A 14,387-nucleotide genomic window follows, 5' to 3' on the forward strand; every position below is an offset into this window, starting at 1 on the left:
TGGGACATGATGAACAGTACTTAGCTCAGGCGTAATGCAATCGAGGAAGAACTAAGAGCCCTCCACCTCATGGTGATGCAACATCGGTATATGTTGGACTTGATGACCGCAATGGAGAGAGAGGTGTGTGCCAAGAACGGTGTGTCCTGTTGCACGTTCATCCAAGGCAACGGCTTGAACAATGGGACTCTGACTCTTGCCATCCAAGCACTGCATCATTTAGAAATCGACAGGCGTAAGGAGGAAGGTGCCCCAGAGCAGCACTAGTACATCAGTTGGTTTTCCTGGCTCCCCCGGTGGGTGACAGGAGTGTGCACGTCATTGCTGCCTATTCTGATTTTTGCACTGTTCTTGTGTGTTTTCCTACAAGTGGGGGTTTCCGGCTTTAAAAATGCAGTCCTCAAATTAGGTAGCATGCAGGTAACTAGGGAAGCAGTACAAGTAAAACTGAAACATTTGTAGGGGCTTGTCATGTTTCAGTTTTAAACAAGATCACATCAAACACATGGGTTATCTACAAGGAGTGAGTAATTCTGTTGGCATGACTTGCAGCACCCAGACATGCCTTCCTCGTATTTAACGATAAAGCAAGCTCTAAATCACTATCTGAAGCTTAAGGGAAGATCCTGAACCACCTCCACTTTCATCTCAATATTGTTGGTACAAACCAGTTACCAACCAGAACTTTCACAAGGCTGATGACGAGTTTCTGCTGATCTGGCTCACCCCAAAAAAATTTGCACCGCTAGTTGAGTAATTTTTTGAACTGAGTATGCCTCACTTTTCTTTAGCCTCAGAGTCGTTTGTAAAACTAGAATGTGCATGCCACACCCTATTTTGGAAGCCTAACACACCAACTCCTGTCCTCAACCTACAGTAAGACATGACATGGTTTTATAGGCTAGTCCTGCAAGGCTCTTAGCTGATTTGCAGTGATCAGTTGTATCCTAGGGGAATATTCAAGGGATGAGCATAAGGATAAAGGATGCCTGATATCTGACCCCGCCTATCAGACTGAAATTCACCCCTTGTTGTCATTCCCTATTGTAACAGACATTCACAATCCTGAAATTCACCAATCAGGGCACTCTGACATTAATGAGTCGTGGACTATCTTTTACTCCTCCTGCCATCTGCCCATTGTGGCAGACTGCTGTTTGCAATACAGACATTAACCCCTCTGGACATACCTGCATACACCCCTCCTGGCAGACAGGCATTCACCATCCTAACAGACTCGATTTTTCAATTCCAGCATTTCTGACTCCTTACAGATTGACATTCACCCCTCCTTGTTTCTAGCTCTTCATGACAAGCTGTAATTCGCAATCCCAACATTCACCCATCTGGAGATACAAAAATGAATACCTCTTTATGGACTGGCATTCAACCTTCCGAGCAGTTGTTTATTGTAGTAGACTGACATTTCCAATCCGGACATTCACTCCCACCACATAATTGCATTAATCCCGCCTGACAGACATGTATCCGTGCATCTTTAAATGCTTGCATTGCATTTCATTCAACTTTTTTAATAGAATGACAATCACTCAATATTTATCGTTGCTGACATGCTTATATTTACTCATCCTGACAGGCTAATATTTATCCTTCAATCACCCGTTTTGGTCATCATCCATCCACCCATCCATTCCGTTTCATCCATTTTCACATAATGTGGTTTATCCCTATCGATGTTCTCTTCATTTCCATATTCTGACAGGATGAAAGTCACCCATGGTGAGAGAACCGTCTGACATTCACCACCTCCTTCCTGACTTTCAGTCAACCCGACACTCGCTCGTCCTAAATTTTTCAAAATTGACCCATCCTGACAAACTGAAATTCATCCAACATTACAGACGGACAGTCGCCATATTGATAGGCATGACATTCACCCCTCCTCAAAGACGTTAGTTAACCATTCACTTCTCTTGACAGAATTGCATTTGCCCATTCTTAGCCATTCTTGTAGACTTACATTCACTTCTACTACTCGACTGATGTCCACGCCATAACACTACACAAACCACACCGTAGCACTGGCATCACCAGAGCACGCGTCCCTCTCACAGAACAAGAACATCGTGTTGATCAGTAGTACAAGCTTTTTTTCCATACATACAAAACAAGCGCAGACTGGACATTAACAGAGAAAGCTTCCCTCACAAAAAGGGACATTAGCAGCGCGACACTCAGAGGACAGATAAAAACATTGGCATCAGCAGTACAAGCACGAATGGAGCCGCGGGCCCCGTAACAACAGGAGGAGGCAATGTCGAAGGAGACACATCTACGGTCGGGGGCAAGGCCGAATAACCAAACTGTGACTGGTGACAGGGCGCAGCCCACGAGCTGTCGGGGTGCGCGGCGGAAATTGGCAGAACGAGGCAAGCAGAACACGAGAAGGAATGGGACACAGAACTGGAGAGTGGCAAAGCTCCCTCCGGGTACAGAACTGTACATAGCGGGGCGCTGAAGGAGACACGCGGGGCTTAGGAGTCGAAAAGGTGAAGCAACAGTTCTGGGCATAACGCATAAGCCAGGTAGAGCGTTGAGGTTACAAGGGGTCACACGGATACGGTAAAGGGCAATCCGTAAAAGGGACAGATCTGGATAAGCATTCACCTGGGCAATAAAGTGTATCATGCAAAGGAAGGGAACGGGATCTAACATACCTTAGACTCAGAGGGAAAGCTCGGGTGCCGCATGGTGTATGTAAGGGCAGAACAAAGGATGCACGGTGACGGAGGCACACGGGTTGTGCAGGTAATTAACAGGGCATAAGAGGACACCAAAGAGAGGGTAGGACAGGTCACAGGATGAAGAGGGAGCAGAAAGGGGCACACACTGCGCAAGATCGTGGGGGCACGTGAGAAGACAGGGTGCGAAACACAGGGCACTAGACTGAGAGCAGAACGGAACCAGGGTGGATCGTAAGAGGTGGCAGGATTTCGGGACACCAAAGCACCAAGTAGAAAGGCACCAGAGGCCTCCAGCTTGACGCCGAAACGTAAAAAAACATTTTCCAGCCGTCAAGCGTCAACCGCCACGCCTCGCGCCGGGCAAGCGCTTGCCAGCAACATCCCAGTTGGCTGCCAAGTCCGCTTGTCGGGAGCTGTGAGGCGGGGTTTCTGTGCTGAGGTGCGTTGGCATTGGCCGTAGTGCGCAGTGAGGTCACTGGGGGGGTGGGGCTTGCTTCTGTCAGTGAGGGACGTTTGGTCGGCGGCTGACGCTGGATGGAGGCTCTGGGTTTCAGACAACACTATGCCCTGGAGACCTTCAGGGGGTGCGGTGGCCGAGCTATGGAGGCGGGGTACCGGCCACTAAGGTAGGGGAGCTCCCCTAATTCTCTGCGGGCGGGGCAGGTGCCCCTGGGCATGCATTCAAGGAGGGGGAGGGGTCACATCGGAGGAGGTACTGTTGGTATGCCGGTGAGGTATTGAGCGAGGTACCTGGGAGGAATATCAGAGAAGGACATGTAACAGTGGCACTGTGGAGCGTACTAGAGGTATATCAAAGCGGGACATGCAAGGGCAGTATTCTTGGCCTGCAGTAGGGGTACTGGCGGTTCACCTGCGAAGGACATATTAGGACTTTATTGTGTCTGATATGTGCCAAAATGGTGCTGGAGGTTTACCAGAGTGGGGCATACCAGGGAGATGGTATTGGTATAAGAGAGGCATAGTGAGCGAGGTGCTGAAGGTTTGTTAGAGAGTAACATGCCAGGGAGATGCTGGTACAGAAAAGAGGTGCTCGAGGTGAGGTCAAACCGTGCAAAGGTACTGTTGTATGGCAGTGATGCACTGAGGGATGGTACCCAGGAGGTACTGTTTGCATGCCAGAGATATACTGAACAAGGTACGAAGCACACAGAGTGTAACAGAGAGGGGAGCGTCACACTTGTACGGAGGAAAGTTCTGGGACAAACCAAGAAGGTACTGAGGGGCACACCTGGGATTTACAGGGTAACATTTCCATGGGGTAGTGAGGGTTATACCAGGGAGGAACCGAGGGAAATTCCATAGAGGTGTTGAGGTGCATACCTGTGGAGGCACTGGAGGATCCCCAGACAGGTACTGTTGTGACATATCTTGGAGTTTATAAATATGCTAACAAAGAGGTAATTGAGGTATACTAGAGAGGTACTGATGTGATAGATGTGATGCAGGATTGAAATCACGGAGCATACACATGACCAAGAGAAATGTGATGTTTATGTTTCATGCTTTCAAATAAACTGCGGCCGTTGTGCGCCAGCCAAGACTCCGACTCTGATTACCCGGTAGGGAGTAGGTAAGAATGCACGAGTAAGGCCGTGGGCGGAGGGGGGGGTGGGGGGGGGGGGTGGGGGGGGGGGGTCACTTGCGTCTGCTCAGGCACTGCAGTGACCTATCTTGGAGTTTCTGAACCTCCTAGCAAAAAGGTAATTGGGTATACTAGAGTGGTACTAGGGGATTCTAAAAGGTTCTGAGGAGAATACCAGAGTTACATTGAAGATTTATTGGAGAGATACACAGGGTCACTCATACCAAAGAGTTACTGGGGGTATAACAGAGAGATAGTGTTGGCAAACCAGGGATGGATTAGCACACACACTTCCAATAATAGGAATGCACTCTTCAATGTTCCATTTCAGATAAATGTTTATTACGTCTTTATTAATGTTCAGTATTCACAAAAGAACAGCATCTTCGCTCCATTTCTAGGAACTTTTTCAGGGTTCATGGTTATTGTCATAAGTAAGTGTGGATGGTGTAACATAGAGGTACATAGGAGATATAAAGATTAGTCTAGAGGCATACCAGGATAGTTAGGATAGGTTTACTACTATACTAAGTGGGCAGCAGAGAGGACATCGTTGTTTGGGTGTGTTGGGTTTAGGGTCATTACATGATATAACTTGGTACATGGAGGTCGTTATATGGCTGAATTTGAGCGGGATCATTCCATGCATCTACTGTGGTAAGGATGTACAGGACTGGAACATCCATACCAGTACTGTATGGAGGATGTACATTTCAGGAGCATCTCCTTCCCTCTATACTCTGTCCTTAACTGACAGTGCTATATAAAGCACACCTTATGTACTGTAGACTGCACATATAGTTTTAGTGTGTCTGCACCATTCTGATATGTACTGAGTATGTATAGTCCTGGAGCATCCACATCTTCTCTACTGTATGCAAGAAGTAAAGTATTGGAGCAGCCACAACTCTGCTGTACCTATGCGGAACAGTAGCACCTTCCTTCATCCTTTGTATTGCTTCTAAAATGTTACTGCTGTACCAAGAATGTGCAGTGATGGAGCCTCCACACACTGCTTGAACTGTGCCCAAGATAGACAGTACATGGAAATCCACACCTCTCTGTACTTTACCCAGATAATTCTGTGCCTTGGCATCCATAACTCTCTGAACTATATTCTTTATGTACAGTACCTGTTTGTAGGATGTTTAATGCAGGGCATCCTCACTCTTCTGAAGTGTACACTAGAGACACAAAGCAGGGGCATTTCCATCCCTTCTGTAGATTATCCGGGAAACAACCATTACACCGCATACGTTACAATGCATACCATTACCTCGCATGCCGTTGCAATGCGAAAGGCTTGTTGCAGGGGGTAGAAGGAGTTGGATTTAACTCCAACACCTTTCCTACTGTTCCACACACTGGAATTGGAATAGTAAATTATACTATTCCAACTTCCAGCGCACCCCCCGACAGCAAGTCGGGGTAAAGTTTTGAGTTACAACTGCATGGGGGGGTAATGGCATGCTTTGTAACGTCATACAGCCAGATTATCCAGAACATATAGTGTGTGAACATAAACACCTTTCTGTACCATACACCATATGTACAATACTTGTGCTTCCACTAGCCTCTTTACTGTACCCTGGTCGATTACACAACATGTTGTGTCTGTCAGGGGCTGAAAAATGTACAAGACAATCACACAAGATGAGAAGGGTAGAAAAAGAGCTCAGACCTTGGTAGTGGGCTAAGGGTAGTTTAACAAATAGGGAAGTGATGGTAGTGCCTGCATTTCTCTCGTATCAGCTGGATTAGATTTGTCTTCCTCACTTAATACAGGAAGTTAGCCTTTTTCTGGATGCTCTCATTTTAGGTTTGGTTAGAGATCAGTGTTTCCCAATCTGTAGGTCGTAACCCATTGGTAGGTCCTGAGTCGATTTTTTTGTGGGCCGTGAAAGTTCAAGTAAATAAAAAAGTATGCATTTAAAATATGTATTTTTCTTGTCACATTTGCTGTGATTCAAAGACAGAGGTCAAGTGTCAGGCTATGTCTTGTGACAAATTGCTGCATTTTATGGTCTGCCTTGTCATCGCAGCTTTCGCCAGACAACTATGTGAGTATCATCAGGAGATGGCCTTTGGCTTCGTCCACATTTTGGGAACCAGGAGTGTGCAAGTTTTGATTGGACAGAAGTTGTGTGCTTCCACAAAAAAACTGCTTGCTCTCCACACATCTACGATCATTTTGTTTATTTATCCAGCTGCCTGAGTTTTAACTTTTAGGGGCACACTCATGCCCTTGCAGTATTATTAAAGTGTCTTAGTTGAGTAGATAATGTATGGTGTTTCTCACTGGTAGCAGCACAGATGGAAGGAGGACAGCCATTAAACCACATGGATGTTTAGCTCTGGCTTGACCGTGCATTTATAAGCCTGACCTATTGGCATTGCCAATGCTTGTTTAACCTGGGAATTGGTATTTAAAGACTTCTCTCACTTTGCAGTCAGAAAGAAAAGTGAATTATGTGACAATCTTACTTGGGTACAGATGTTGGAAAGGCTGTATGAAGTCATTTTTTTTGTAACATACAACAAAATGAAAATACCTGTATATGAACTATACACATTCAGCAGTTAGGTAAGTAAAAATGAAGCCCAGTTTTTGCAATTCTGAAGTGTGATGGAAACAAAGATTTTAATAAGATCAAAACAAATCCAGACACTTTACTTGGTGGTGCACAAATGATAAATATTCACTGAAACCCGATTTGAACACATTATTATTTGTGTGCATTATAGTTTTATCAGTACAACTGTATGTGTAACATTTAGTGGCCATTTCAATGGAAAATGTGCTGTCTGTAAATGACAGTGTGCTACCAGACGATATTTTAATTACATAAACAACTCGCCCGCCCAAAATCACCCGCCTCGTGTCCATTAAAACTAGGTTTATCGTTCTGAAAAGTGGGTTGTGGTTCTAAAACGTTTGGGTACCACTGCTATAGATGGTTTAACTCGTTTGGAAAATCTAATTTAATACATTCTTAAAACAAAACTACATTAAAGAATACAGAGAGTGTGGACTTGGTGTCAGCCATTGGGGTTTTTGTGTCCCTATGTTTGACATTACGAGGACAATTTGCTCATCAAGTCAATGACATTTTGCTGCAGTTATACTGTCAGCAAAATCTAATTGCAACTAATAGTCCTTATGTTATCCAACAGCTGTGACATGACGTGGCATGTCATTGAGAGCCAGTGTATATTTGTTGATGTTTTTACTTTGCTGGCATAACATTTTAATTTCTGGGGTATTACCTCTTTTTTTTTTTTTTTTAGGAAATGTGTGGTGTTTGGATTCCTTAGCCTTTGCTGGCATGATCACATGATGTTGAATGTACAGCTTTTTAATTTCAGAAAGTAACAAAATGAACTTGTTTAAGCTTTTTTAAAGATGCAATTACAATATTGACAATTTCTCAAAAGTTTCTACTACGAATTATTTTGATTTGTATATCTTTTTAAGTTCACCACTTAGGGGCCGATTCTGATCTCGCTTGGAATGCTTCCGAACACGATCCGGCTGCGAAAAGTACGAGCCCAACGCGTGTTTTCCGACTGACCCTTACAACTGTGCGAGCGAGCAAGTACGATGCGGGAAACGTGAAATCGCCGACCGAGACGTTTCCGGGTCCGGATCACTCCATACGTGTCTGCCGTAAGCGAACCGTGCCGTGCAATAGAGGCGATTTCCGACCGAGCCAGTACAGTGCACGAATCGGACAGCCGGATCGACACGGAGTTTCAGACTCGTAAAAGCTCCAGGAAGCGGACTTCGGGGGTCCGCGCTGGACCTCCCTTCATCCATAGCCTTACGAGTCGGTCACAGGGGGGGACCCAAGGGTTCCCCCAACACGTGCATGTACGGTGCGGGTGGCACAGATGCGTTCCCACTACAGGGGGCGTCCTTTTGCGCAATGTACCTTTTTCGTCAATGGGAGCCTATGTACGCGTCGTACAACAGGCTCCCATTGACTTCAATGGGCCTCCGAGCGACCCGTGTCCGTAAGCGCGTGTTTGCATTGTACTCGGGCGTTCGGAGCCCCGGAGTGCGAGTCGGTCGGAAAGCACTCCGGGTCCAACTCGGACAGAGGGCTTTCCCAACGAGATTGGAATCAGCCCCTTAGAGTACAAACTTAATCTTCTGACTCCTTTGTATAGCATTTTTTCTCGAGTGTACAGCTTAACTCCCCTAATGCAGCCTGTTCAGCAAATGTGCGCTAGTCCCAGTTTCCTTGGTGCTATAGCTCAACATGATGCTTCATTGATGGGATTTTTCTTAGGACAACTAAGGTCAACACACACAAACTCACCCAATTACTAACCAACCCTTTCCCTAACAAAAAGCAAGACCTTTTGGCTGGTCAATATTTGTTTGTCAAGTAAGAAAAATGAGTGAAGCCCGAGAAGATTTGGTCACCTAGTGAGGCTGTGATTGGAGTGCTGGTCTGGTTCCTCGGCTACAAAGTTAGCTATTGCACCTCATTCCCTTCACACAAATGATTTCTTGAAGAGGATTATGGTTGCCAAGAGCTCTTCTAGAAGATGGCTTAGTCATTTGCTCTTGTTTCTCTACTAGTTATATTTAGTTCTCGCCTTGCTATCACGTAAGCGATTGCAAAGCGAGACTATAGAATACGGGTTTCAAAAGTGCTCCCAAAAAGCGGATTGCATGGCTAGCACGCGCACAATCACGCGCATCGTGCCGCCATGCAATCCGCCTTTTTGGAGCACTTCAAAGGGTCCGCTCCCCCGCCCCCAAGCGCGCGCCACGCTCCGCCGGGCTTCTTCTTCTTCTTCTTCTTCTTCTTCTTTTTTTTTTTTTTTTTTTTTAACCCCTTCGCTGCTGCGGACATTCCGCTGCAGCGCTGGGGGGGGCAGGGGGGCAGCGCGGTGGGCCTGTGCTCATGACGGAGCCGCTCCGTCATGAGCCACAGTTGAGCTGTGCTCATGACGGAACGGTTCCGTCATGACTCCGCCCATTTGCGTTGTCGCCCCGCACAGGCGGGGAAACAGCGCCGCGCAGGCGGAGCGGCCGTCGACAGGATTGTCATGACGGAACCGTTCCGTCATGAGCACACGCCAACCGTGGCTCATGACGGAACGGTTCCGTCATGAGCAGGGAAGGGGTTAAACTTCAAGCGCGAGGCGCGCGTGCGGCCAATGCTTGTTTATCTCTGTTGCCCCCTGCTCACCTCCATGAGCTACGTCGTCCAGAAATCCTGTTGATCCTTCCACAGCTAAAGTTGCATGCCGCCCCAGTACAGCAGCTCTACTCCCAACAACCGGCTCTACCGTTACTCTAGTTTTCCCTCCCCTAGCAGTTTTGGGAGGCATGTCGGCGTCCAGAGCTTACGAGGAATCACCACACACAGCTGTGTTCCGGACTAATGAGCCGCCCTTCTCCTGCAGCACTGTTGTTCTCTTCGATGCTACAAAGTTTCCCTTTTTTTTTTCTTCCTTGATCCGAAAACACACTACCCTCGGACTTCCGAGCCCTCCTTTTAAACCATTATGCTCCGCCGAGTTCAGCGCTGACTTCTCCAGTACCGCTGCCGTTCACGAACACCGCCGTAAGTAATTGTGCTTTTTTTCCCCCTTGCTTGCGTCCAGCGTTTTTCCACTAAGCAGAAACTATTCTCCCAGCATTTTTCTGCGTTCCATGAGGCTTTTTTTAAAACCTTCTTAAGCCATGCATAATCCTCCATTGTTTCCAGCTAAATTTCTCTCCCGCTAACTATATCGAAAGAGGGAAGGGGGAAAGACACCGGGAGCCCGCTACTCACTTGTCCGCAATGAACGCAATCTTGCCCGTCAAAGATTTCACAATTTTCAAAGCAATATCCACATGGCCAGTATTTACCTGGCCTTTTCCCTGTTAAATTTTGACATTTTTGGTCTGCAACATTTATCTAGTGTACAAACTTTATTACAACTGATGTCTACCAGGTGCAGTAAAATCCCCACGCTTCTTGTTTGTTTTAATTACTTTTAAGAAAAATGCGTGTCCGCTTCAGGGACACCATGCTTTCTTTTACCTTTTTATTCATTTATTTTTTTAATAAACTTGCATGCTGAGCGCGGCGCCCGCTTTAGGGACACTGCGCCCAGTTTCTTATATTTTTTAAAAACTTTACTAGTGAGCGCGGCGCCCACTTCAGAGACACCGCGCTGTCTCCCTCTTTTTTTTTTTTTTACTTTACTGTTGAGCACGGCTCCCGCTTCAGGGACACTGCACTCGTGCTCTGCATTACAATAGGTCTCGCTTTTGGCGAAGTTTGACCTATTGGTATTGTAAATGACAATTCCTTTTAATATTATAAAAGGCATTGCCATTTACAATGCCAATAGCTCAAAATCTCGCAGTTGCGAGACCTATTGCATTGTAAATGCTTGTTTGTATTGCCAGTTGACTTCTTGTTGCTGTGACACCACTTATCCAGTTTGTGTATACCAGTGAACAGATCAGTGCTTTATGCTTTTTGGAGTCTTGGGTCAATTCAGTTGATCAATGGTATTAACACACTTGAAAACAATGATTTGTTAATTCACAGAGGCAAATAGTTATGTCTTTCAGTGACATGAAGCCATCTGGCCCATCTGATCACATATTGGTAAGCACGGTTGTAGAATACCCCATAACGCCCTACAGCTAGTCTTATTTAAGTGAACCTTGGACCTTACCAAGATGACATATTCAGAGCTACCCATTGCTTGAAATGGAAAAATATAAGAATAATCTTGAACAGGGCATGAAGCTACCTAAAACCTGGCAGTACTGCAATGCCATATCAATGGTAATAAAGCACTGTACATATTCCTATAAAACAACATTTTCTGATCAGCACTTTTATGTCTTTATTGCATTAAATTCCATAGAAGGATATGGATTCAAGTCCCCTCACAGTCTGTGCCTTTCAACCTGCCTTCTTACAGTAACCAACTGCATCCTTGCTTGGACTGCAAGGCATCACATACGTCCTTGTCTGATGAGGAGCCAGTGTTCCCCGCTGGTTTCTGTGTTATTATTATCATTATTATTATTATTATCAACATTTACAAAGCGCGACAGCTACTTCAAATAGAGGTATCCCGGCGCTTAAGCCGGCAAACAGGAGAGACGGATTACAATGATTCTAGCTTTGGCTAAAAAGCCAAGTCTTCAATATTCTAATGTGCTTCTTCTTGGACAGGCACCCCAACCCATTGTGACTTTCTTCCTTCTTTAATTACCACGGACTTGGCTTGCTGGATAGCTGTTATGGCTTGAGTGGCCTGCTGCAACCTCTTGCTCTCTGGAATATGGCATGACTGGTGCTGCCGCTTATCTGTGAATTTCTGCCACCATGACCACTTTCTTCACTGCATTACTTGAAAAATAATACATTGCGTGTACTTATTAAGAGTACCTGTTTTCTGCTGGGAAGTGGTGGTAGGATCCCATTAAATCCGCTCCCTTTCAAATTAAATATGTGGAGGCATGGATATAAGTGGAAAAAAGGGTGTGGCCGCTTAAATGGGCGTGACCGTACTATCATAACTAGGAACCCCTTCCCAGAGGCTGACCTAGATAATTAAGGATGTGTCGTAAAAGCCAATGCTTCCCATAGTGTACCACTCGACCTGCATTTTGTTGCTTCTTTGTGAGTTTTCTGTTAATGCATCCAGACATGTCACATAGTAACTAACGGACATGTCACTAAAACAAGGGAAACCTATTGGTTTTGTCCTGCTTGTTATAAGTTTCAGATAAATGACTGACATATAGCAGTGATTTTATTGGGAATAGTTGTAATTGAAAATGTTTCAATTTTGAGAATATGAGACTGTTTACCAAGATTACTGTTTGCTAAGAGTACTAAGGCCAGTGGAAGTGGTAGTGGGTTGTTGTGGACGAATACTTATATATCGTCTGTCCAAAACCATAGAAGATATGATGTTTCCTTGAAAACCCGGTGCCACTTGCTGCAGACTGAGGTTGATATAAAACTGAATGTAAGAGTTTTTGATCTGCTGGTGCCATGAGCTGCAGTGGACTGACTAAAGCCCATCTTTACTGCTGCAGGCCCTGCGCACGTTCCAGTCAATGGCAAGCCTGCTTATGTCGCCTGAAACCTGTAGACTGGCCTTGGTAATATGGCATGGACTTCTTGCTCGTTGCTTCCTCTGTGTCTGCTGTAGGTCTGCCCCGATTCTCCGAGATCACGCAGCGAGAGATGGGTGATGTCTCTGCATCGTGATCTGGCACGAAAATTAGCTCTTGGTACTATAGACGGCCGGGTCCTTTTCATTTTTATAAAACAAAAAAATTGAAAACAGATCTGCAGAGCTTCAATGTTAGCAGCCGCACAATCATGGCGGGCTTTAGAGCTGTTGGCGCCCGGTGCGACAATCATTTTTGGCTACATCCGCCCCATCTCCCACACCACCTCCTCGGATTCCCTCACGACCACCTGGCAAAAGCCCCAATCTCTACATAGGATCTCTCTCGCACACATTTCAATTTCTTTTGTTTTGATGCACTGGTAAAGGCAGGCTTTACCAGCAAGAAGCTATATTTAACCAAACACACCCTTTTCAGCAACATTAGGAATAGATAATGAAAGACTGGGGGAGGGGCATATAATGTCCTTACCTATTTTATGCAGTTTGCATGCGGCTCTTTGACAGTTCTTAACAGTCACTATTGTATATTAGGGTTGTATCTTATGAACTGTGGTAACCAAAGGATCTCTGTGAGAAAACCAATAACCCACGGAGCTATCCAAATAAAATACAGATTTGTGATCCGCACGCATACATTCTTAGCAGTAGGCATATTAACCCTCTGCGCTACTTTATGTCAATACAGCTCCTAGATAAAACTCTGATCTTTCTCTCTAGCTGGAACATTAATCACAAGAGTTATCTTTATATTTGTATTGCTGTCTTGAAACTGAAGCACAAGGAACTCTGCCGCGTGTGTTTTTAAATCGTAAGTTATTGATAACCACAGCGCCCCCCCTCACTGAGGTCAGTTGCTGAAAGGCTTGTTCTCCTTGGTACGCCTTCCTTACTCAGTGAGTGGCGTCGTTTGACATACTATTTTTCATTCGAAAGATCGTCTCTCCTACAAGGGTGCCTCGGAACTTTAAGGACGTGGTATTTTTTTATGGTAGGTGCATAGCCCCCTCAATGTGCTGTGAGTGGGGAAATAAAAGGATACTCCGTTTGTTGTCCGTTAATCTGTTCTATGTTAGGTGTACCCAACAGCACAGTCTGAGTTAAGTGAGGGTACCTCTCCTCTCTACTTTGAGATGTCTTTAGCGTAGCTGATGAACATGTATGCAGCTCAGCTTGCAATACTTAATACTTGCGAGAGCTTATACTAATGGGCATAGTTGTATTAATAGTGTAATGTCTGGTGGTCACAACTAATATGGCAATAACGTTTATGTGTCAAACTGATTGACGTTACATTGGTCTTTTCCATGCTAATGCACACGGACATGCAGGTGAGAATGGTATTGAGAAAGGATTCTCCGTGTGTGGCAGATGGTGTGGGAGACAGCAAGTAATGCTCTGTTGAGAATACAGTGTTGAAAAAAAGTCATTTAGGGGTTTGACGAGGAGACATTGAAGAGGAACTGGATTGCCCTCATGAACAACTTCAGATGCACTGAGAAAAACATTTACAGAGAAATTATTTTCTCATCATGTCCAACTAATCCATTTATTTGGTTTGCGAAAATGGCATTAATCTTCTGGTATATATTGTAAGCATAGAGTTGTTCTACTATCTGTCCTACACAACATTACTGAGTCAGAAACTGTTGGACCTTCAAACTTTTCGGAATGGGCTTCTGAATGTTGCATCTCATTCGCACAACTCCAGTTTTTGTTTTATACACCCATATGAGAATTCTTAAAATCTGCTTTTGATTTTTAATTTATCCTCTTCTCCACATTTAGGGCTCAATTACGACGTCGGGCAGATTTGATGTCGGTCGCATTCCTACATTTCCCTATGGGAGCATGCATTACGGCCGTAAACCGGCATTAATACATTCTCCCATAGGAAAATGGGAGGT

At 45.2% G+C, this 14,387-nt stretch overlaps 1 protein-coding gene across 2 annotated transcripts in view; it reads left to right on the forward strand.

Annotated features, from left to right (window-relative positions):
* Window positions 1-3,185: 3,185 nt before the first annotated feature.
* Window positions 3,186-14,387, forward strand: part of EVI5L (ecotropic viral integration site 5 like) — a 1,383,225-nt gene continuing 1,372,023 nt past the window's right edge. For both annotated transcript variants that reach the window (XM_085654281.1, XM_085654282.1), the window contains exon 1: window positions 3,186-3,331. The gene's annotated coding sequence lies outside the window, so the exon portion shown is untranslated. The remainder of the gene's footprint in view (window positions 3,332-14,387) is intronic.

The sequence above is a fragment of the Triturus cristatus genome, chromosome 4_1 (assembly GCF_964204655.1).
Source record: "Triturus cristatus chromosome 4_1, aTriCri1.1, whole genome shotgun sequence".
In the NCBI taxonomy this organism is placed as follows: Eukaryota; Metazoa; Chordata; class Amphibia; order Caudata; family Salamandridae; genus Triturus; species Triturus cristatus.